General features: G+C 36.0%; 1 protein-coding gene across 2 annotated transcripts in view; it reads left to right on the top strand.

Annotated features, from left to right (window-relative positions):
- Positions 1-1,625: 1,625 nt before the first annotated feature.
- The window catches only part of LOC137630642 (uncharacterized), a 35,296-nt gene continuing 13,571 nt past the window's right edge, over positions 1,626-23,350 (top strand). The window contains exon 1 of one of the 2 annotated variants that reach the window (XM_068362253.1): positions 1,626-1,998. The gene's annotated coding sequence lies outside the window, so the exon portion shown is untranslated. Of the gene's footprint in view, positions 1,999-2,085; positions 2,603-23,350 lie in introns of those variants that run through there. The other variant, XM_068362254.1, reaches the window with a different exon arrangement.

Raw genomic sequence — 23,350 nt, 5'->3', positions numbered from 1 at the left:
AGGTGAATGCAGGATGACAGATCATGGAGGGGATTCAACACAAAATGTACACGGATAACTTATTTTTTTCTTTAATAACAAACCTATGCGATCTCAATAGTAATATAAATACGACCGCCGTCATAAATAAGAATTCTCTCTACTTGTGTTTCAATTAGGCCTATTTGTTCCAATGTCAAACAATGACCACGGCCATTGAAAATAGATACATCAGTGTTACACTTTACAATTAATTATCATGAGGATAAAACTGATTAAAGAATCAGAGCCTTCTAAACAACACCTGGTGTCTTTAATTTTTCCAACCTCTTGATCTTGATCACATTTCTAACATCCACAAAAATCACTTCCATAAGCAAACCCTGCTTTCCATTATAACCTTTTCAATTGTTTTATCTTTCCGTTCTGATTCCCTCTTCTACCCTCCATATTCAACAAAATTTAAAAATTCTTATTTTATATCTCTTTATATATATATATATATATATATATATATATATATATATATATATATATATATATATATATATATATATATATATATATATATATATATATATATATATATACACACACACACACACACATATATATATATATATATATATATATATACATATATATATATATATATATATATATATATATATATATATATATATATATATATATATGTATGTATATATGTATATATGTATATATATATATATATATATATATATATATATATATATATATATATATATATATATATATATATATATAATGTGTGTATATATATATATATATATATATATATAGAGAGAGAGAGAGAGAGAGAGAGAGAGAGAGAGAGAGAGAGAGAGAGAGAGAGAGAGAGAGAGAGAGAGAGAGAGAGAGAGAGAGAGAGAGAGAGAGAGAGTAGGAAGGAAATTGAAGACTACATCTTCAAATATTTTTCACGGGAAAAAAAATATGTCGTGATATGATCCCTGTTGATACACAAAGACAAGATACATTGTTCTTCGTCTATCCATTATCGTCCCCATAACTTCATGTTCTTTGTTCCATAGATGACCTGAATTCTTCTCGGTGCCAGATTCGGTGAATATTAGAAGTTTAGTGTTATGGTCACGCCATCCTTATCTGACCACACCCTCCAGTGACTTGAACCCGGAGATCATTCAGCGGGTGTAAGGATATTCAACTCTGTCCCTTTAAAAGCAGCTGTGTGAGTGCGTACGTATCCGCTGGATCCCTGCATCACTAGAGACATCAACGTCATTGAATTATGATTTTTGTAATCAATAAAGTTTGCTGTCAACAATTACAGTAAGCATCTCCCTGACTGAAGTTCTGTCTTTATTAATAATTCAGCTTTATTTCAGGTTTTCAATAAGCTTTCGGTCGACATATTATCCATAGAATAACACATTTCATTGCAATTAATTTTGCGTGTAGCATTAACGCTTCTCTATAACTTTTAATGACTGATTGGCGAATTCATACCCAATTCTCAGCTCATTTACTTCAACGAGAAGCGGAAAATCAGCATTTCTTTTCCGTGTATTTCCATTTCAAGTCGAAATATTACTGCAAACATCGTGTTGTTAGAAAATAGGCTCATTCTGAACACCTGAGGGCAGGTGTATTGTGTGTGGATCTTCGTCGAGGTACCCGAGCAGTTTCAACCTCTGACTACCTGGATATGACATGTCTGTAAATTCCTCAAATTCCACAGATGATTATACGCTCTGTATCCTTATTTTATGACTCAATAAGATTGAATTGAAAAGAAATGTTTTTAGTTTGTATATTGAAGAAATTTCATTTGGTGACATCGAGTTTTAAAGAAACGCGAAAATAATAATTCGCAAAATTTGTCTCACCTTTAGCTAGGTTTCAATATGGCGTCGTTTGTAAACTGTTGACACACTGGTGTCGACGTGAGAGAGCAATTGTTTACCATCAAAGACCAATGAAACTTTGCGTTTCATCTCATAATCAAAAGACCGAAAGGTAAGTAATGATGATAGGAATATTACTGTGAAGGTAAAATGGTCTCATACGTAAATGACCAGCGTTTCTGTGGTACATTATGACGAATTTTGTGGGGCTTGACTGTAAGGCTAATGACATTCCCAGTGTGTTCTTTTCTGGTTAAATCTGAGGCATTGTTGCTTTTTCGATAGTGTCTTTGTCTCTGAAAGTGGGCAGAAATCGTATAGTTTTCTTGTTGCTTATGGATAGTGCATTTGTCATGGAAAGTTGCCAGAAATCGAGTTATTCTACAGTTCAGCGTGTGCGTTGAAGTCTCCAGGAGATGGATATAAAGCTAATTTGTGTGAATCGGGTCAGTGTTGTTTTGGGCGGTGCTTAGAAGAGCGTACGTAGCTCCTAAGCTAAACACAGTTGAGTGTAGTGACACTCTGTGATCTGCTGTCTGTGATGTTTTGAACTTTATGAATTTTCTATATTAGGATTATCGTACCTCTGGAAAAGTGAGTTTGTATACGGCCTGGGTAGCCTTAGTCTACCTTACCTCACTACCTGCATCCGAAATGGCTAACATGGACAATTGTCAGACATTTGAATTGTTATTAACTTGTATAAATGAAAGATGGTAAGTTTTGTAGTTTATTTCATATAATTCTCATATTGTAAAGGGCATAGTTTTAGTATACCATATTTTAGATATAATGTGTTGAACGATTCTGACATTCATTTATATCATAAGTCCATTGTTTTGAGGTAGAGACCATTCTCCAAGACTAGTATTAATGGGACCACAATGGGAAATGGAGTTTTTGGTGAAGAAAAACAACAGTAAAATACTTGGATACATTGTACCGTGATTTATGCTAACCTTAAGAATGCCAGATCCTTACCTAACCTAGGGTTTTCCTATATTCACTATTCATGTTTAAGTAGGTGATACTTTAATTTCTAGTCATATATATGAACCATATATTTCTCCTACTTGTTAACTTATATTTTATCAATTTATGACCATGAATATTGTTGAAAACCATCAGTGTGAGTTTTCCAACCCTTTATCTGATAACAATTAAGGCAGATTCCAGTGGGAAACAGTTTTTTTGGGTGGGGTAACACCTTAAATGAGTAATTTGCAGTAATGCTAATGGTCAGAAATATATGATACACACAGACCACCTTTTTGGAAAAATATAAGGTTCATATATTTAATTACCTATGTTTTACATCGCGTCCTTCAAATGGTTTTTGCTCCTACTTGGCTTGCTGCGCGTGTAAATAAACATCATCTTATTCCTCCTCCTCTTTTGACAAGCGGTACATGGATGTATTACACCGCTGTGTGAATCGCAACTAAATTATTATAATTACCTATAGTTTACATTGTTTCTCAAATGGAATTTGCTGTGCCGTGGCTCGCTTTATTAGCAAATTAGTGTTATTCCATTACTGCTCTGTTCTGGCAATCAGTACATGGATGAGTTACACACGCCAATCGTTGATCATTATTTCTGGGATAATTTTTACTTTCAGATAAGTAACAATAGCTATATACTAAACAGAGTGTATTAAACATAGTCAATGATGAAAATATATGAAATTAAAGTAAATTTTGAAATATATTTAACGCCCTTGTGAGATGTTCTCTTGTGTAAGCAATATCTGGGAACTTGTGCATAAATATTTGAAAGCTCGTAATTGGTTCAAAAAGCCAACTAATGATTACGTTATACAAAAATAAGAAAGCTGCCAAAAGCGAAAGTAAACAATAATTACATAGTAACCTATTGTCAGTTTCCCAAAAGTAAAGAATGGACTTAGACAATAAAATGAAGTCCACATTTTAGTCAGTCGATCAATACAAAATTATTATGCCTCGCCCCCATTATTCGTATAGAGCAAAATGCAAAAATATCAGACACTCGCCCATTTCTTATAACGAATTCCAGTTTCGCTAGAAATGACAATAGTCATATATTAATCCTTTTCCCTCGTGCAACTTGACTTGGGCTGCTGTATCATACAGTATTAAAAACTTTCTGTTAACCACTTTTATTCAGCACTTTTTGTAGATTGGCTTAGACAGGAAATAGGAAGCAAAATCCTGTCTTACTAGATAAAATAGATACCGAACTTTATGTGTTGAACTAAAGGGCCCCCACCTAACCTTATCCACATTGGTATGTTCTTCCCTGCATGTATGGTGCCCCCATGCAAACCCCAACTTACTTCTACCATGACTAGGATAGTTGGCGGGTGTATTCACAGTTCTACAAACTAATTTATTAATCCTATTACTTGTATTTTAGTTGGAGTCAGAAGTATTCTTGCATATGTAATAGGCACAGATATTGCAATATCAGAAAAGTAAGTAAGAAATTCACTACTGGTAAGGATGTACTGTATATTAAATACAGTAGTAACAGCCTGTCCCCATCTACCATAAGATTTATAGATGTTGGAAAATAAAAAAAGCATAAATCTTACATTTGCTATACACCAGTATAGCAAATGTAAGATTTATTTATATATTTCTGGGAAACTCAAAATGGATTGGTTTGATACAATAATGCAAAAGCTAATTTGATTGGATAAACAAAGAATTTTTTTTTCTTTTTAACCATTGTTAGCATATCTTGAATTTTACATTCTCACCAACAATACAAAGTATGTAATCAAAATCCAATATCCGCTTCTGTCCTAAACTGAAATAAAGCATTTTAAAAACCAAGACAACTGTCCTACTGGAGTAGGTTTTTTCTGTTTTAGGTCCCACTTACTGAATGCTCTGCAAAACCTGTATATAGGCCTACTAAATTTTCCAATTGTGCACATATAAAAGAATTGTACCACAATCTTCAGTTTTAGATATTCTAACATTCCAAGGGAAAAAATTTATTTACTACATGATTTGTGTATTTTTTCTGTGGGCACATAATCCCATAGTTTTCTTACTTATCAACTCTTAATTTTATTTTGTAGCCAACTTAACACAATTAAGTATCAACAATATTTATGTGTACTGTACGTAGGCTATGATCCCTATTTACGGCTACTCTTAATTCCATGTCTTCTGCAACTTTTCTAATTCTCCAAATGTCCATTCTCTTGTCTTTTCTGTGTCTTGCAGTTGAGTTGCAAACCATATTACTTTGAGAAATGGTTTGTAGCACTATTACCAAAAAGAATTTTCATAATTTTTCCAACTTCCATTCCTTCTCAATAAGACAGCAAAACTAGGTAAGAAAGATATCATATGTATGTCTGATTGCTTCCGATTCATAATGAAACTTTGTCATTATTATTGTGAATACTGTAACTTGTTAAGATTCCAGCTCACATTTTTCAGTAAGGTAGGCAGTTCCTCTTGCAACATATTTCCTGAATAAAAAACTTCTCTTCATGGAATTTGAAAAAGACTGTACATAACTTATGTCGGCTAATGCATCAACTACATGATTTTTTTCCCTCAGAAGTATAATAGAGCATCAGTTTTTATTTTAGTTTCTCAATCTTGCTTTGAAATGGAATCTTCTTATGTCATGTACACTGATCATTGCATCTTTTTTTTTCTATTTGAATATGTAAAATTAGCATTATTGCTGTTAGAAGTGTATTATTTTTTAATGTATATAAAATCACATTTGCCAGAATTTTTTGGGTGGTTGATATTGAAATTACCAAGTTCTTTACCTTTATTTAATCCACATGATTTATTACAGTACTGTAGTTATCATCCTCACGGCAACCTATGAGATTATGTTTGTTTGTGGCTTAGGCCCTAGGTCTTTAGTAAGCTTCCAACTCTGCTTCTGCCTGTATATTTTGAAGCTCAGAAATAGAGGCTTCACTTAATATATTTCTCAAACATAATTATAGATACTTATACTGAATAATGAAAATAACCTAGACCAGCTTTATAGTCTAGGTTTTCTATTATTGAACTAAAGGGGCGATTTGTGTAGCAGTATTAGGGGAATTTTAGTTTCCACTAGAGCTTTAAAATGTAAATGTGCAATATATTGTACTGTATGACACCTAATAATTTATTACTTTTTTCTATATAGATTTGTTGCACATGTTCATTTGATGAGATATTATGATGCAGAAATTAAAATGTGTAGTTTACAATATTCATATGTTGATAAATTAAAGTACAGTACTGTAGTTAGTCAAATGTGCTCGTATTAATTCTTATAGTTACATTTAGATATGTTTTTGAATGTGATGAGAATTACATTGAAATTATAACAGTTTATGAGAATGGAGTGATTTAATAGTAAAATCTGTTCTCAAGCTACCCAACAATGAAATGGGATCAAATGGAAAAAGGCTTACTCTAAAAGTAAAAACTATTGGTTGGTGAACGGGTTCAAATTACAAGGTAAAGCTTGCGAAATATAATTCATTATCAACAAAGGTAATTACAGCACTATATGCTCTTTGTCCTACCTTGACTTTGCAATGCATTCATTATTGGTATATGATAAAAGTTGTAATTGAACAAAAGTTACTATTCTGAACACTTAATAAATAGTCAGTAATAGATTTGTTAACATACGTTGACAAAGTTGTATTACCTGCATCATGCAACTAATTTTGTAACTACAGTACTGTATACTTTATTGGCAAAGATAAGTCCCATATAAAGATAATGATTTAGTGTTAGGTATACTGTAATATCTAGGTAGTAGGTTTGGTAAGGCACCAGCCACCTGTTGAGAAATTTCTAGAGAGTAATTGGGTCCTTTGACTGGCCATATACAGTAGTACTACATTGGATCCCGCTGTATACACATACACCGAATAGTCTCTCCTCATACAGTACATATGGCAACACTAATATGACTGAATGAAAAATTCTTCACCCAAGGTCTTAACTGATGTACTCAATTTGTTCAGTGGCTATTATCCACTTGGTAAAGATAGAAGAGAGACTATAGCTGTGGTAAGCACCTCTTTTAGTAGAAGAACACTCCATAATCAAACCATTGTTGTCTATTCTTGGGTAGTACTATATCCTCTGTACCATGGTCTACAACTGTCTTGGGTTAGAGATCTCTTGTTTAAGGGTACAATCAGGCACACTATTCTATTCTATCTTTATTTCCTTTCCTCACTGCTTTTCCAACTACTCGTATTTTAGCCAGTAACATCAACAATAACAGTAATGTGGGGTACACTGTAGATTATGTTAAAGGTTCTTTTCTGTGTATCCTCATGCCCAGCAACATTGCTTTATTCTTTTTTATTTTTATTTGTTTCCCTTTCGTATTTCCCCATTAGGTTTCTAATTTCTTGAACAGTACCTGGGTCCCATTTTCTCCTCATTTAAGAACAACTATTTCGGGTGATAACATTGAGAGTTTGGAATTGTGACAAAAGTGCCCTTGGTTATTTGATTTATTGTAATGGTCACATATGCAATTATTGTATAGGGTGTTTAAATTTGTTTTCTGGTTCGTGTTGAAATAATTTTCCTTGCCTATGGTAGGTTTTAGGCTGCATTTGCACAGTAGGGGATTTGCCAAGTGCTGTTAATTAGTAGGCTAAAGTTTAAGTGGATCCCAATGAGACAAATCCTACCATTGCCTCTAGCCTACTTTAAATTCAGACTTCAGCCTACTTCTGCTATCATCAGATATATTGCCTTACTAGGTTGTGTCTGCTCACTATTTGTAAAGGATTTTAAAGTAACTTAGGTTTGGACATAGGTTATGTGCTTGTCTTTCTAATTTAATTAGTTTCCATTACATTGAAATGGTCCATAGGAGTTTGTATACCACAATAAATTAATGGTTGAGTTCTTTGTTCATTTAAATTTTGGACATTATTGTAATATTGATCCCTTTCGCCTCATCTTTCATGATGATCTGGTTTAAAAACTTAGAATTTAGTATCATATTTGATCTTTGAAGTATATTTATCTAGGTTATTTGATGATGTGTTTCTTTCTACACAAATTCAAACCACGGTTCTTTACTATGAGAGAAGGATAACAGCAAAGCTGGAATATGGCAGTCTAAACTTTTAACAAGGTGTAAATATACCTCTTCTGTAAGCTGTAGCTCACTGTAATTTCAATTGGATTTTAACCAACAGAGAGTCACTTGTTCCTCTGTGCTGGAAACTTTGGCAGGTTTTGCTTTGGAATTTATTTTTGAAATTTTCATAAGAATGTTTCTTTTCTAGCCTTGTGAGAATTTGTGACTACTCATCATGTATTTTTTAACTTAGGACATATCAACAAAGTCTGTTCTTCACTCCTAGTAGCTCTCTCAAGTATAAGAGTAACTTGATCTGGGGGATGGATTGTATCCTATCCAAGAATCACCTTCCAGGCTTTAGGGAAAGTGTTCTCTGCTTCTCTCCTTTATAGATTGTCTTGTTAGAATGAAAGCCTTTGGAAATCTTCCAATAATACCCTAAGCTTTTCTAGCATAGGTATAGTGCTCCTGATGGACGGGCAGACTAATGAAGAGCAAAGTCTATAAGAGACTGTGAACAGGGCTTAACAGCCTTCCTTATGTTGGCATAATCTCAAGAACTTTTGTTCCTGATTGTTTGAGCATAGAGCTGTCCTTACCTCCTTTCCACTCGCCTAACTACGATGCGTCAACTATCGGGAAGTTCATGCATTAACTTGGTTTGACACCATAGGTCTTCAGGCAATTTGTACAGCTCCAAAGTAATCTTTGATCTATAAGTGTTCAAAGTCTCTCTGGTTATCAGCTACTCTTCAATTTCGCCTATGTTAGAGTTATTATGGCGTTCAAGAGCTCTGTCCATCAAGTTTGAAAACCCGTGTCATTTTCTTTTGTCTCTACTATGTATTCTTCTGTGGTGAACATTAGACAAAGCCAGCAGAATGCTCAAGGCTCTGAGACAGCATTTAGGTGAGGATGCGTGCACCTTCCTTGGTTCAGACATGTACTCTGCGAGGCTGGCTCCTTTTCACGATCATATGGGCTTACCTTACAGTCAGGTTACACAGATCGGTAAAATCCTCCAGCTTCTATTGGAAGATTCCTGTCTTCTCATGGGAAATGAGGGTCAGTAGAGAGATATCCCTCGGGATGTCTATTCAGCTTACGTATTGGCTTGGCCTTTCCCGGCAAGGAGAGTCAAAGTTCAGAGCTGGCCTGGAGAAAGTTTTCTTCTGACATGGACCACTTGCGATGACTTCCTGCCCACTTCCAGTGAGGGGAGATTATTGCTAGCCCAGGGAGCCAAGACTTCAATACTTAGTTCATATCAGCAATGGTGCTTTTACACTAGTAGTACCAAAGTCAGAGCTTTATTCATGAAGAAGAGAAAGCATTGCCCAAGGATACTTCCGAGACTCACCGTTGTTGGAAGACCACGGAAACCTCCTTGCATTATCCACAGGCAAGATGCTGGTAGCAGCAGGAGAGTCCTACTGACAGCTTCTGCACTTAATCGGCAGACTTTGGAAGATAAGGATGATTCTTGTTTTCTTGCACACCAGATATCAAAGGTCAATAACCAGGATCTATCAACACGCAGATCCAGGTTCTCTGCTGTCTTACTGTGAACTGGCAAGAAGTACCGGTAATCCTTGGACTGATTCACTACTTAGTGTCCAGAGCTACAATTTTTTCTTGAAAGGAACCAAGAGAACTTGGATTCTGCTGAATAAGCGCTTGCCAGTCTTCTAGAATCTTTCTGGCTGGTTTTATGGGCAGAGAGATGTCAGTAGACATTAGTTGTCCTCTTCTTGCCAGATGTGACCCTCAGGTTTCTTCTTCACGAACTGTTTAGCTACACAGCGAGTGGAATAGCTACCTCGGCTCCTTTCACAGGACTATTAGCATTAGATCAAGGCATGAGTGTGGGACAAAAGGATAGTTTGACTGGCACTTTCCTTTCTTTTCAATCTTCCCCTATTTTGGAGTCCGGCTTTAATACCATGCCAGCTGGACTTTATCTCGATGGAGGTACAAGAGCAGTGTAAAGTACCAAGTATACAACGTGATGCAGATTAATCATTCTCTTTGCCAGACTACACACAGATTTTCAGCTAAAAAACAAATATACAAGGCACAGGCTATGACTCATGCACTTTTCCTTGCAGTTCATGAGGTGTAAGGAACCCTGACACTTGTAGCATTGCAGATGCTCGAGTCTTGAGTTCCCTGAGAAAGTTCCCAGCCATTTGGAATGGGGACTTCCTCTCTCCTAAAGTCTTCTAAAGTAAAGAACGATGGTTTGTATTTGCATAGGAACAAATGACATTTTAGAAATAAATTTTAACTTTCCTAACCAAACAAACCTGAGTTCTTTACTCAAACTTGCCTGCCATCACCAACGCCCACTGTAAGTGCTGACCGAATCCACTTGAGGTTACAGCAAGCTGCAGGGGAGGTACCAGTTGTCACTGCCAGCAGGGTAACTCCCTGCCAATTGTTTAAACCTTGTTGAAGAGTTTTACCTGTCGTGTTCCAGCTTCACTGTTATCCTTCTTCAATAGTAAAGAACTCAGGATGGTATGGTTATGAGAAATTCAAATTATTTTTGGAATTTGTCATTTTTAATACTGTATTTTAAATGGAAAGATTCATAAAATTAAATACTGTTAGGTATAGCCCATTTTCAGGTTGTTTAAAGCATTGCTTAGTATAGTTATTGGAATGATTGACGACAATGCAATAAAATGGGTTATTCACCAGTTTGATTCCATCCAGAATTGTGTAGGAGTATGAATTACAGTTTATTGAAAGGAGACTTTTCTTGTTAAGCATGCTTTCTCTCAGGTACAGTGCGTTCACTTGGAGAGGCTATGTACTAAGTTGGGTTTAGCCTGTTTCTCCTGATCTTACATAATTGTCCATTTTGATTGTTTTTTTTGGCTTAATGCATTTCAATTGTACAAAACTTTAGTTATGAAATTCATTGTAGGGTTGACGTTGGTATGCTGGCTTCTGTTTTAAATTCTGACATCTTGGTGCTGTAGTTTTTTTTTATATGGACAGCATTTATTCTGAGAGTTGTGTGCCAGTCTAATCAAGCTAGTCTATATATGTATCAAAGATGGATATTGTTATCCAGTTATTCACAGTTTGGTTATAGGAAGACTTATCTAATTGAAGTAGCATCAATCATAGTCAGTACCTTGGAGTAAGGGTCTGGTGACCTTTAACTGAACTGTGTAATTCATGTTGCTACTCCTACCACACAGCTCTGTATGATTTGATAATAGTCATGATGGATTTTACATGTCTAAATACAGCCTTCTAGGCATGAAAAGAATGATGTCATTGTCTAAGAGCATAAATTCTGAAATTCTAAATCTTTAAAAGGAACACTGCAGTTGGTGTTGTTGGGTCTTTTTCTGTAAGATGTCACAACTGCCAAGTCCTCATGATTATTATTGTTTGTTGCCTACGTGGACAGCACTGTTTACACAATTTCAGTGTGCTTCCATGTTGATCACAATGCATTTGAGAATATAATGCCACATGTGGGAGTTTTTAGTATTTCATGATTTAAAAAAATGATTCAACAAAGTTATGTAACATGACCTTTTGGCATAATTATTTGTCTATCAGTTTCCTACTAGATTGACATAGCCGAACATAGGAAACATAACTATCCCAAACAATTGTGAGATGTTTTGTTAGGCTGTGGTAGGTACCATATCTTTAGGAGTCCTAGAATTGCCAATATGTGGTGGTGGTTGTCAATTTGCAGGATCTGTTGTTTTTGAGAGTATTATCAGCTTATTTTTTTATTTTTTATTGGTGGAGTGCAGTACGTGACTTTACTCATACTTGTAATTTAGTAGTAGTATTAAGTTTTGGTTTCATTCATGTTGCTTCTCTCAACACCAGCTTTACAGCCTAGTATGTTCCCGAGGTAACGGAATTGTTCTCTGTCTTCTAAAATGGTGATTCAGCTCCCTTCCCCATTTGCTGTCCAACTTAAATAACTATTAATCCATTTATATTCTACAGTTCTGAACCATGTGTTCATTTTATACCCAGTACCAAGGCAGCACCTACACCTTTCCCAAACCATCCACATGATTACACTTGTGATTGTATATTTTCTGTAGCTTCTTTTTCATTTTCTGTATGCTTTATTTGGCTAACGTTTTCGGTTCTTTCTTATTCCATTTCACTCTTCCTTATTTAAAACATATCTACAACCACTTTTCTGATTCTTCTGTTAAAGCAAGTCATCTGCATTTAGCAGTGCTCGGGGCCCACACAATCTGTTCTCCTTTCTAGCTTCTTCCTTTGCAATATTCTATACAGGAGCTGTTGCAACCCTACAGTGAGTGGAGTAGCTTCCTCGGCTCCTTTCACAGGACCATTAACATGAGATCAAGCCATGGGTGACATACGAGCGTGTTACGAAAGGATAGTTTGACTGGCCCTTTCTTTTCCTATGGATCTTCCCTTATTTTGGGGTACAGCTTCAAAACCATGCCAAGGCTGATCCTTGGGGTGCACCAATATTTCATTGAAAATTTTTGGTTACACTGACCCATTTTCACCTTAGAGCTGGATTTAGGGTTTGATATTACCCCCGATTTTGCATGGGCTTTCTTAGAGGGTGTGCTGTGAGTGATTGCGGTATTCTAGTCAGTGACTTTAGCTCTCTGGAAGCCTTTTTACTCTGTCAAGTGTGCTCTCAAGATTTTCTTCTTTACTCAGTACTTTTAACAATGGAAAAAAATATCCAAATTTGTTTTCTTTAGTGTCAATAGGGGAGAAAATCGATTCATATGAACAAAATACCCTTTGAAATCTAAAGCTGAATCCAGGCTTTGATAAGAGATCTGTGAAAGATCAGAGGAAATATTAATTATGCATTATGTGAGTTTGTCCAATTGCTGATGTTATGATAATCTAAATTATTTTTTAAAATGGCCCTCGAAGGAAATGCTGCTCGTTACTGGTAGCATTTTATTAGAATTAAATCTCCATCCTTAGCAATAAATGCTCAGATACTTTTTAGATTAAAATATTGTGTTAATTACAGTTTTAGAACATTTGTTTTTGAAGATTTCAGGTAACTGAAATATACGGTTCTCTTTGAGTTTTTTTTTTCCCCCTAGTATGTACATAGTAAATGAGGAAAATTGACGTTGTTGTGCAGGAGAAATTTTGGTATTGTCCAATCAGTTTCATATTTTTAAAATCCCCAAAAAGTCATGGTTCGTTGAAATGCATTAAAATTTAGATATTTTAAGTACTGTAGTGTTGCAAGATTGTATGAATAACTGGTGCTTCAAGAATGTATATAAACTGTTGGTTAAATAATTTAGTACTGATATAGCAAATTCGTCTATATACCATCTTTACTAGATAGTCAATGAATTCCTTTGACCTTATAACTGATGATAAAGCTCATAGATTTGAATTACTGTTTAATCTAATATACAATAATGTTACTTTTGTGTACAACAACATAGTTGAATGTTGAGGGGTGGTTTCACCGAAGCACTCGAGCTTCAATTATGCATGAATAATTTGGGATGTGATAAGTCTTGGTTGGTGATATTGATCTAATCATCTATTTTCTCTTTCATTTGCAATTTTGAATTTATATCCGTGCCTGTTTTTCATAAAACGAATTGAAGACTACTTTCTGTGGATCATTGCCATCTATGTTCCATTGTAATTAGGAATGTTTTAGCTTATGGAGGGTTGGAGAGGAAGAACAGTTTAGGTTTAGATTTAAAGGTCACTCATGAATGGCAGAGGCAAGGGACAGTGACAATGCCCTAGAGACAGACCATATATCATATCCACCCAAGATATGACCAGGGAGGACAAGGTAATGGCGGCTGGTGAATCAGCAAGTGGACATATAGGCTCCCCCAAACCCCCTATACTTAGCTCACAAGGATGATGAGGTTGCAGCCACTAAAGGAACCAACGAGTTTGAGCACGACTTGAATCCCCGTTTCAATGTTCCATGAATTATCAGTTTAGACTTCATATCTTATTTTTTCTTGTAGTTTACTTGTGATATGTGTAAATTGACCGTGGTACACACATAGGAAGTAGGATGTGATTTTAGTTTCTACTGTAAGTAATGGACTTTAAAACAACATTGTGCATGTTGCGTATAATTTTACAGTACCCGGATTTAATGTTTCGAATTAATTTACAATGTTTTATATTATAGTTAATGAGGTAATATGCATTTGGTTTTAATATTGCTTGAGCGACAGCGATATCATTAAATCAAAACATCAAGGCTTCAGAAATGAGCTTTGGTACTGGCGTAAGTGTTCTTTATCTAAAGGAAAACATGTGGCGCTTGCATAGAGCGAACCAAGTGGAAGAACTCATTGTTCACAATAATCGTTGCCATTATCCTGTTATTGCGGAGCAGTGCTCGATCGGAGACGCTTATCAGCGATAATTACGTGGCACAACAATGACTACAGAATGAATTATGCCGAAAGAAATCTGAAAAATATAGTTCTGTAATTCCCATTCTGGCGGAAATAGGTCGCCCTTGTTCGCTTACATCGCAAGGTCGTAAATCGCTTAAAAACATCGTTTTCGAACGAGCGGTTTAAAAGCGTCTTTCTCACCCATTACAGATATATAGCTGTCTCCCCTCGTCTCTGTTCTCCATTCATTTGCAAAGGGCCATGGAAGAGACGGGACGCTTTCTTTTTCGCTCTCAAATTACATTTAAGCAGGGGTGAGTGGCTGGGTTAGGGAGTCAGTTTTCGGTGTTCATTACGACCTGTATCCGGATACGGATATGTTAGCGGTAATGGGATTTGAAATATGTGACAGGATCGTATTCTCCCGTCTTGTTTATTCGCTTTGTAAGTCACCCGTGACCCCCATACAGGTGTGGTATTTAAGTACTAAATCTCTCTCCCTCTCTCTCTCTCTCTCTCTCTCTCTCTCTCTCTCTCTCTCTCTCTCTCTCTCTCTCTCTCTCTCGTAGGCAAACGGGCAAGCAGACACCTTTGATGATCCCTCTAGTATACAAAATTGTATTCATTGGCAGGTCCAAGCTATTATAAAACTCGAAAAAATAAGAAATGTCAATTTCCTCTTGAAAGGTTAATATTTTTATTACCGATATTAACTTGGAGTTTCGTGTCTAACCAGCTGGGCGGTATTTTGGATCTGTTTTCCGTAATCTTATGTGGACGGTCGTTCAAGTTTATTCCAGTGCCCGAGTCGGGATTTAATTTTCTCCTGTGAGTTGTTTCTTTGTGTGTAGTTCTTAAAGACCTCATTGGTCTTAGATTTTATAGACCAGGCCTTTATATTTATGTCATGTCCCTTTTTTTTTATTTGTGTTAGTTTGTTTTTGTAATTTGTCTATTCTCTTTTTGTTTTGATATATATACAGTATATATTTATATATATATATATATATATATATATATATATATATATATAAATATGTATATATATTCAGTATATATGATATATATATAGATATATGTATATATATTCAGTATATATATAATATATATATATATATATATATACATATATATATATAGATAGATAGATAGATAGATAGATATACATATAGGCCTATACACACATATATATATACATATACATATACACAAACACATACACATACATACTGTATATATGTTTGTTTGTATAATAAATTGGTAGGGACGGAGAATTACATTATTGAGAATCTAGAGACAAAGAGTGAGTTGGGGAGCATATTGAGGTTCGAGAGGTAAAGTCATCGTGGTGTGAGATGCGAGATGTGAACTTGTGAAGTGAAGTGATGAGTAAGGGAAGGAAGGGGTCGTGAGAGAACGGGATCGACCCAAAGGGCTCGGGGAAGGAAGCAGCGAAGTGGCGTTGGAAGCAAGGAGGTTAGATAGCACCCTTCGCTGCACCGTAGGGTTCTAATCTCCCCTAAGGGCACGAGGAGGAAGATTTTAACATTCTTCTCTTGTACGGGTGGCACCATGCTAGCCCGCCCCATGGGTATAAGCTAAGCCCTTAGGCTTAGAGGGACGTTTGTTTTGTCCGTCAAAGCAAAATTGGTGTTTTTGTGATATTTGTATTATTATTTTTTTAAGTGAATAGAATCATGACTATTGTCATGATTTTTACCCTCATTTGTGTTGTTAATATTTATTAAACTGGAGTTCCATCTTGGTTCTAACGTTAGTAGCATATCTTATTTCCAATTGAAGAATGCTGGATTTTCTTACCAAACTTTCGTACGAATAACTAATCACATTAATTGTGATGTAATGATGTAATAGTTTATTTATATAGTTTAAAAAGGTGTGGTCAGTGTTTGATGCTCTCTCTCTCTCTCTCTCTCTCTCTCTCTCTCTCTCTCTCTCTCTCTCTCTCTCTCTCTCTCTCTCTCTCTCTTGGAGACTTGATACTTTCATATCTTTGTTTTATTAACTTACGTTTAAAGATATAATTCCTTTATATATGACTTGGTGTCTCCACAGTTCGAATAATTTTCAAAAAAGTACAGTGCAAGATATACGTTTGTGAAAGGTGCCGAAGTATGCCTAAGATTATACGCACGAGCAATGTTGCTCGTTACAACTGATCATAACTATCAGGTGTCTACAACGGGGTCATGCGATCAGGTAATTAGTCATTGCAAATGCTAATGTGATTGTTATTGCCACGTTAACTAATTACTGGCGTGAGATTTGGTGAAAGTGAAAAATGGGTCAAAGCAATCCTTATGTTAATAACATCGCCTTAATAATAAGTGTTATGCGAGTGTCGAACAGCGCCTTCTAAAGTGTGGCCTCTGCTAGCAATGACAGATTGGCGTGTGTTTAAGAGTGTTTTCTTTTTCGACTTATTGAAGTCTGTTTATTCGGTCCCGCTCAATACGAATAAAAATGGACACGTTGCAAAACACGAAATTTGTTTGTCTTATAGTTATTTCAAGTGTTTGGAGATTCAAACGGTATAGTGCGTTGTAAATTCACGCGGTCATACCTCTGGGAAAATAAGTCTTCAACTTCTTAAAATCCTGAGAGCCCTTACATTATTATTCCTTTTCAAGTGGAATGAATGAATGATTTGAAGTTCCCTGGCATCCCGACATTTCAAGTGGAACTTGTGCAATCTTGGAGCCGCATATTTGAAATATATTGAACGCACAGCCAACGACACAAAAATAGTTACAGATGGTTTCCCATTATTGGAGCCAAGATGTGTCTTCTGTAGGTTTTAGAGCTCTCAAATATGCGGTCCAAAGACTGTACAGCAAACTCCCCTAGGTATCCGAAAGACGAGATATTAAGGCTGTCAAGAACAAACTGAAGACTGATTTTTTTTTTTTTTTAAAGTTTCGATAATGTGAACTTGGCAATTAATGAGGAATACGCTGTGTGATACTCTAAATACAAAAGAATCCATACGACAAACATTTTGTACGTCCTGTAGTACGAAGAGTTCTCCCTAGTGATAGAACCAAGAATCCAGCCCTTGAAGTAAGTAATGTGCATCTTGGCTCAAATAGCTTAAAACCAACCCTAACTGGTCTCGTGAAAAGAAGATTTGTTGGCTGTATGATGTATGACATCTTTTTCATAATTTAGACATCCAATTTTGATAACCTAACTTTAGAAGATATTCAAGTTATTAGTAGATATCGAGTGTGCTTCGATTAGCACAAGGGTAATCCTATCTCAGGATGTGTAACTCTCCCTCCTTTATTTATGAAGATTTGCAATTTCCCAATTTGTAAAGTTGCAGTAACAATGTTTCTAAGACGATGTCCTGGGATTCTTACTATTATATTTGGGTAGTAAGAGAAATTGCAATCCGGTAACAAGAGAGCTCATGTAGATATGGTATTTTTTTCCACCGTAAAATTTTTAAACGATGTCTAGCATGTTATAGAAAATACTATATATAGTAAAGTGCTTTAGTGAACATTATTAATTGAATTACTTCTAATATGTTAAATAAAATATTGTAGTACGTCAGTGAATGATTTTTTAAATATTTAGTCCTCTCTCTCTCTCTCTCTCTCTCTCTCTCTCTCTCTCTCTCTCTCTCTCTCTCTCTCTCTCTCTCTCTCTCTCTCTCTCGTTGATTTTATAAGGGTTTCAAAACAATTATAGTGTTACTGAAATATCCAGTCTGGTATGAGCAGCAACAGTAGATCAGATGAGTCAAAATATGGACAAGGGTTTGTCAGGCAGGCAGGCCGTAGGTGCCCTTAGCATTTATAGTCGCCTCAATTCCTTTCTATGTGTTTTGTCGTGATACCTGTGCGCGTTACGAAAGTAGTCTTCACATTTAAAGAGCTAAAGATAGATATTTAGACACACAACTTATAACTGTAATCGAACATTCTAACGTGTTTCTTCAAAATGGCCCATGAAGGAATTAAAGGAAATATAAATAAATCACTATATTTATACTGTATATAATTTATTTAGGCGTGTTATTGTACGTGACATTCAGTATGTATATATATATATATATATATATATATATATATATATATATATATATATATATATATATATATATATACACACACACATACATACATACATATATACTGAATGTCACACACAATAACGCCTAAATAAATTATATACAGTATAAATATAGTGATTTATATATATATATATATATATATATATATATATATATATATATATATATATATATATATATATGAAATTTAGGTATTTGAGTGCTACATAGAAATTAATTTACAAGAAAGGCCCGTAACTCAATATGCAGTACGTATTGTATTGAAGTCCATATATTTTAAAGAAATACTACCGCAAAAAAAAAAAAATACCGTTAAGGGAGTTGATCGAATAAGGATGAGTGATTGATTAGTTGCAAACCCTGATTTCATATTTAGATACATTTTCTGTTACAAGTAGACAGGATTCGCGTTTTTTGTTAATTTGCGGCGTAAATGTTAAATTTTGATTATCCATGGATGAATATAATGATAAATATCCTTACTAAAAATGTCTCTGGTTAGATTGTCACTCAATCAACGGAGACGGTATTTGCCCATAAGATGTTTCATGACTTGGCAATATTTCGTAATGTTTTCCAAGCCTTTGACCTGAGGGTTTGACCTCTTGAACGGAGTTCCCATCTCGCTGAACTCTTTCTCATTGTTTGGGAATTGAAGGTTAAGAAACAAGCTGTTGTAATGTGGAGGAAGTTGCTCGAGGTACCGTAGAGGGTCCATAATCTAGATTTCTGGGGATCTGCCGCCCGCGTTTGAGTGCTATATCTTGTGGGACCCCTTTCCCGTATTATTAGGTCATAGTTTTCTCTCTTTCTGCTTTTTTTATCTCCATCCCTTACGTTATTATATTATCCTGTTATTCTTTTGACTTGGTAGTTTCAACCTCTTCTCATGGGATACTAAATCCTATTTCCCGTCCTCTTTTTCTTAGTCACTCTTTCCATCATTGTCTATGGTTGTCCAGTTTAGGGTATATGAATTATTTTGGCTCTTATTTCTTGGGACATGGTCTTCCTCTTTCCATTTTAAGTGTCATTTTCCCCTTTTTAGGTCCACGATTTTGCCATCCTTATTTTAGGGCTTGTATCTGCTTTACTTTTTGGACCCTTATCTTTCCCTCCCTGTATTTGAACTGATATTTCCTTCTTATTTGAGGTCCATGATATTCTCCTTACTGTTTTTACCCAAGTTTTTCACAACTTTTATTTGGCTCTGACACCACCCCATTGTGAACACAATATATTCAATCCAGTTTTTATCCCCGATCTTTGCCTCTTTTTTTGGCTCTGATTTCCCCTTATTTTTTGGCCCCCTTTTTAGGTTCCTGATTTTGCCCTTCTCATTTTGGTTCCAGATTTTCTGCTTCCCTTTTGGCCCCTTTTTTTCCCGCCCCTTTTTGGGCCTCGATCATTTCCTTCCCTTTTTGGTCTGGTAATTAAATCCCCTTTGGGGCCCTGATTTTTCCCTTCTCTTTTTGGGCCCTGATTTTTACCTTCTCTTTTTGTGCCCTGTTTTTTTTCCCTTCCCGTTTTGGGCGTCGATAATTTCTTTCCCATTTTGGGCCTCGATAATTTCCTTCCCTTTTTTTGGCCCTCATCATACCCTTCTCTTTTTGAGCCTCATGATACCCTTCTCTTTTTGAGCCCTGATTTATCTCCCTTCGCTTTTTGGTCTTTGATAATTTCTTTCCCTTTTTTTTGGCACTTATTTTTCACTTCCCATTTTGAACCCTGATTTATTCCTTCTTATTTTGGGCCTTGATAATTTCCTTCCCTTTTTGAGCCCTGATTTTTCCCTTCCCTTTTTGGTCTGATAATTTCCTTCCCTTTTTTTGGGGCCTTGATAATTTCCTTCCCTTTTTTTGGGGCCTTGATAATTTCCTTCCCTTTTTGAGAGATTTTTTTCCTTCTCTTTTTTAAGCCCGGATTTTTCCCTTCACTTTTTGAGCCCTGATTTTTCTCTTCCCTTTTCGAGCCCTAATTTTTCTCTTCCCTTTTCGAGCCCTGATTTTTCTCTTCCCCTTTGGAGCCCTGATTTTTCTCTTCCCCTTTTGAGCCCTGATTTTTCCCATCCCTATATGAGGCCTGATTTATTCCTCCCCATTTTGGTCTTTGATAATTTCGTTCCCTTTTTTTAGGCCTTGATAATTTGCTTCCCTTTCTAGCCCCGTTTTTTTTACTTCCTATTTTGAACCCTGAATTGTCCCTTCTTATTTTGGGCCTTGCTATATCCTTCTCTTTTTAAGCCCTGATTTTACCATCCCCGTTTTGGTCTGATAATTTCCTTCCCTTTTAGTAACCTGATTTTCCCTTCCCTTTTTGAGCCCTGATTTTTCCCTTCCATTTTTGGTCTTTGATAATTTCTTTCCCTTTTTGGGCCCTGATAATTTGCCCCCCCCCCCCCCTTTTTTTTTCGTCACTGATTTTTCACTACCCATTTTGAACCCTTCTTTTTTGGGACTTGATAATTTCCTTCTCTGTTTTGAGCCCTGATTTTTTCCCTTCTTTTTTGAGCCCGGATTTTTCCCTTCCCTTTTTAAGCCCGGATTTTCTTTCCCCTTTTGGACAACGATTTTTCATCTCCCATTTTTTAGGCCTGATTTTTCAATTCCTCTTTTTTAGCCCTGAATTTAACCTTCCCTTTTTTGAGGTCCTAATTTTTCACTTCACTTTTTGGTCTTTGATAATTTACTTCCCTATTCGGACCCTGATTTTTCTTTCCCTATTTGAGCTCTGATTTTTCCCTTCTGTTTTGGTCTTTGATAATCTCCTTCCCTTTCTGGGCCCTGATTTTTTACTTCCTATTTTGAAGCCTAATTTGTCCCTTCTTATTTTGGGCCTTGATAATTTCCTTCCCTTTTTGAGCCCTGATTTGTTTCCTTCCCGATTTGAGCCCTGATTTTTTCCCTTCTTTTTTGAGCTCTGATTTTTCCCTTCCCTTTTTGAGGCTTGATTTTTCCCTTCCCTATTTGAGGCCTGATTTTTTCCTTCCCGTTTTGGTCTTTGATGATTTCCTTCCCTTTTTGGGCCTTGATAATTTCCTTCCCTTTCTGGACCTTGATTTTCATACTTCCTATTTTGAACCTTGATTTGTCCCTACTTATTTTGGGCCTTGCTATTTCCTTCTCTTTTTGAGCCCTGATTTTACCCTCCCTATTTTGGTCTTCGATAATTTCCTTCCCTTTTAGGGACCTGATTTTTCCCTTCCCCTTTTGAGCCCTGATTTTTCCCTTCCATTTTTGGTCTTTGATAATTTCTTTCCCTTTTTGGGCTTTGATAATTTCCTTCCCTATTTTTCCCTGATTTTTCACTTCCTATTTTGAACCCTGATTATTCTCTTCCTTTTTGGGACTTGATAATTTCCTTCTATTTTTTCAGCCCTGATTTTTCCCATCCTTTTGGTCTTAGATAATTTCCTTGCCTTTCTTGGTCCTGCTTTTTTGCTTCCTATTTTGAACCTTGATTTGTCCCTTCTTATTTTAGACCTTGATAATTTCCATCCCTTTTTGAGCCCTGATTTTTCCCTTCCCTTTCAGGTCCTTGATAATTTCCTTCGCGTTTTGAGCCCTGATTTTTTTCCCCATCCCTGTTTGGGCTTTGATAATTTCCTTGCCTTTCGGGGTCCTGATTTTCTACTTCGTACTTTAAACCCTGATCTGTCCCTTCTTATTCCGGGAATTGATAATTTCCTTCCCTTTTTGAGCCCCAATTTTCCCTTACATTTTTTATCTTTGACAATTTCCCTCCCTTTTTTTGGGGGGGGGGGGGGCCTTATTAATTTCCTTCCCTTTCTCGACCCTGATTTTTTTACTTCCTATTTTGAACCCTGATTTGTCCCTTCTTATTTTAGGCCTTGATAATCCTTCCCCTTTTGAGGTCCGATTTTCCCTTTCCCATTTTTGGTTTTCGATAATCTCCTTCCCTATTTGCTACCTGATTTTTCCCTTCCCTTTTTTTAGCCTTGATTTTTCTCCCTTCCCTTTTTGGTGTTTGATAATTAACCACCTCTCTTTTTGGGTTTTGATAATTTCCTTCCCTTTTTAAGCCCTAATTTTTCACTTCCCCTTTTTGAGCCCCGATTTCTTTCCTTCCCTTTTTTATCCCTGATTTTTTCCCTTCCCCTTTTGAGCCTTGATTTCTTTCCTTCCCTTTTTGAGCTCTGATTTCTTGCCTTCCCTTTTTGAGCCCTGATTTCTTTCCTTCCCTTTTTGAGCCCTGATTTCTTTCCTTCCCTTTTTGAGCCCTGATTTCTTTCCTTCCCTTTTTGAGCCCTGATTTCTTTCCTTCCCTTTTTGAGCCCTGATTTCTTTCCTTCCCTTTTTGAGCCCTGATTTCTTTCCTTCACTTTTTGAGCCCTGATTTTTTCCTTCCCGTTTTGGTCTTTGATAATTGCCTTCCTTTTTTGTAACCTTATGAAAAACTTCGCCTTTTGATCCCTGGTGTTTTCCTTCTCTTTTTAAGCCCTGATTTTTCACATCCCTTTATGAGCCCCGATTTATCCCTTTTCGTTTGGGGCCTTAATAATTACCTTCCCTTTTTAAGCCCTGAATTTTTCCTTCTCCTTTTTGGCCCAGATTCTTTCTTTCTCTTTTTGAGCCCTGACTTTTCCTTCTCTTTTGAGCCCTGATTTTTTCCTTTTTTTTTTTAAAGCCATGATTTTCACCTTCTCTTTTTTTGGCCCTGATTTTTCTCTTCTCTTTTTGAGCCCTATTTTTTTAGCCCTAATCTTTTCCTTCTCTTTTTTGAGCCCTGGTTTTTTCCTTCTCGTTTTTTTGAGCCCTGATTTTCACATTCCCTTTTTGAGTCCTAATTTTCCCCTTCCCTTTTTGAGCCCTGATTTTCCTTTCTCTTTTGGACACAATTTTCCACCTCCCCTTTTTGAGCCCTGATTTTTTCCTTCTCTA

The sequence above is a fragment of the Palaemon carinicauda genome, chromosome 38 (genome assembly GCF_036898095.1).
Source record: "Palaemon carinicauda isolate YSFRI2023 chromosome 38, ASM3689809v2, whole genome shotgun sequence".
NCBI lineage: Eukaryota > Metazoa > Arthropoda > Malacostraca > Decapoda > Palaemonidae > Palaemon > Palaemon carinicauda.
This window is presented reverse-complemented; position numbering and strand designations above follow the sequence as displayed.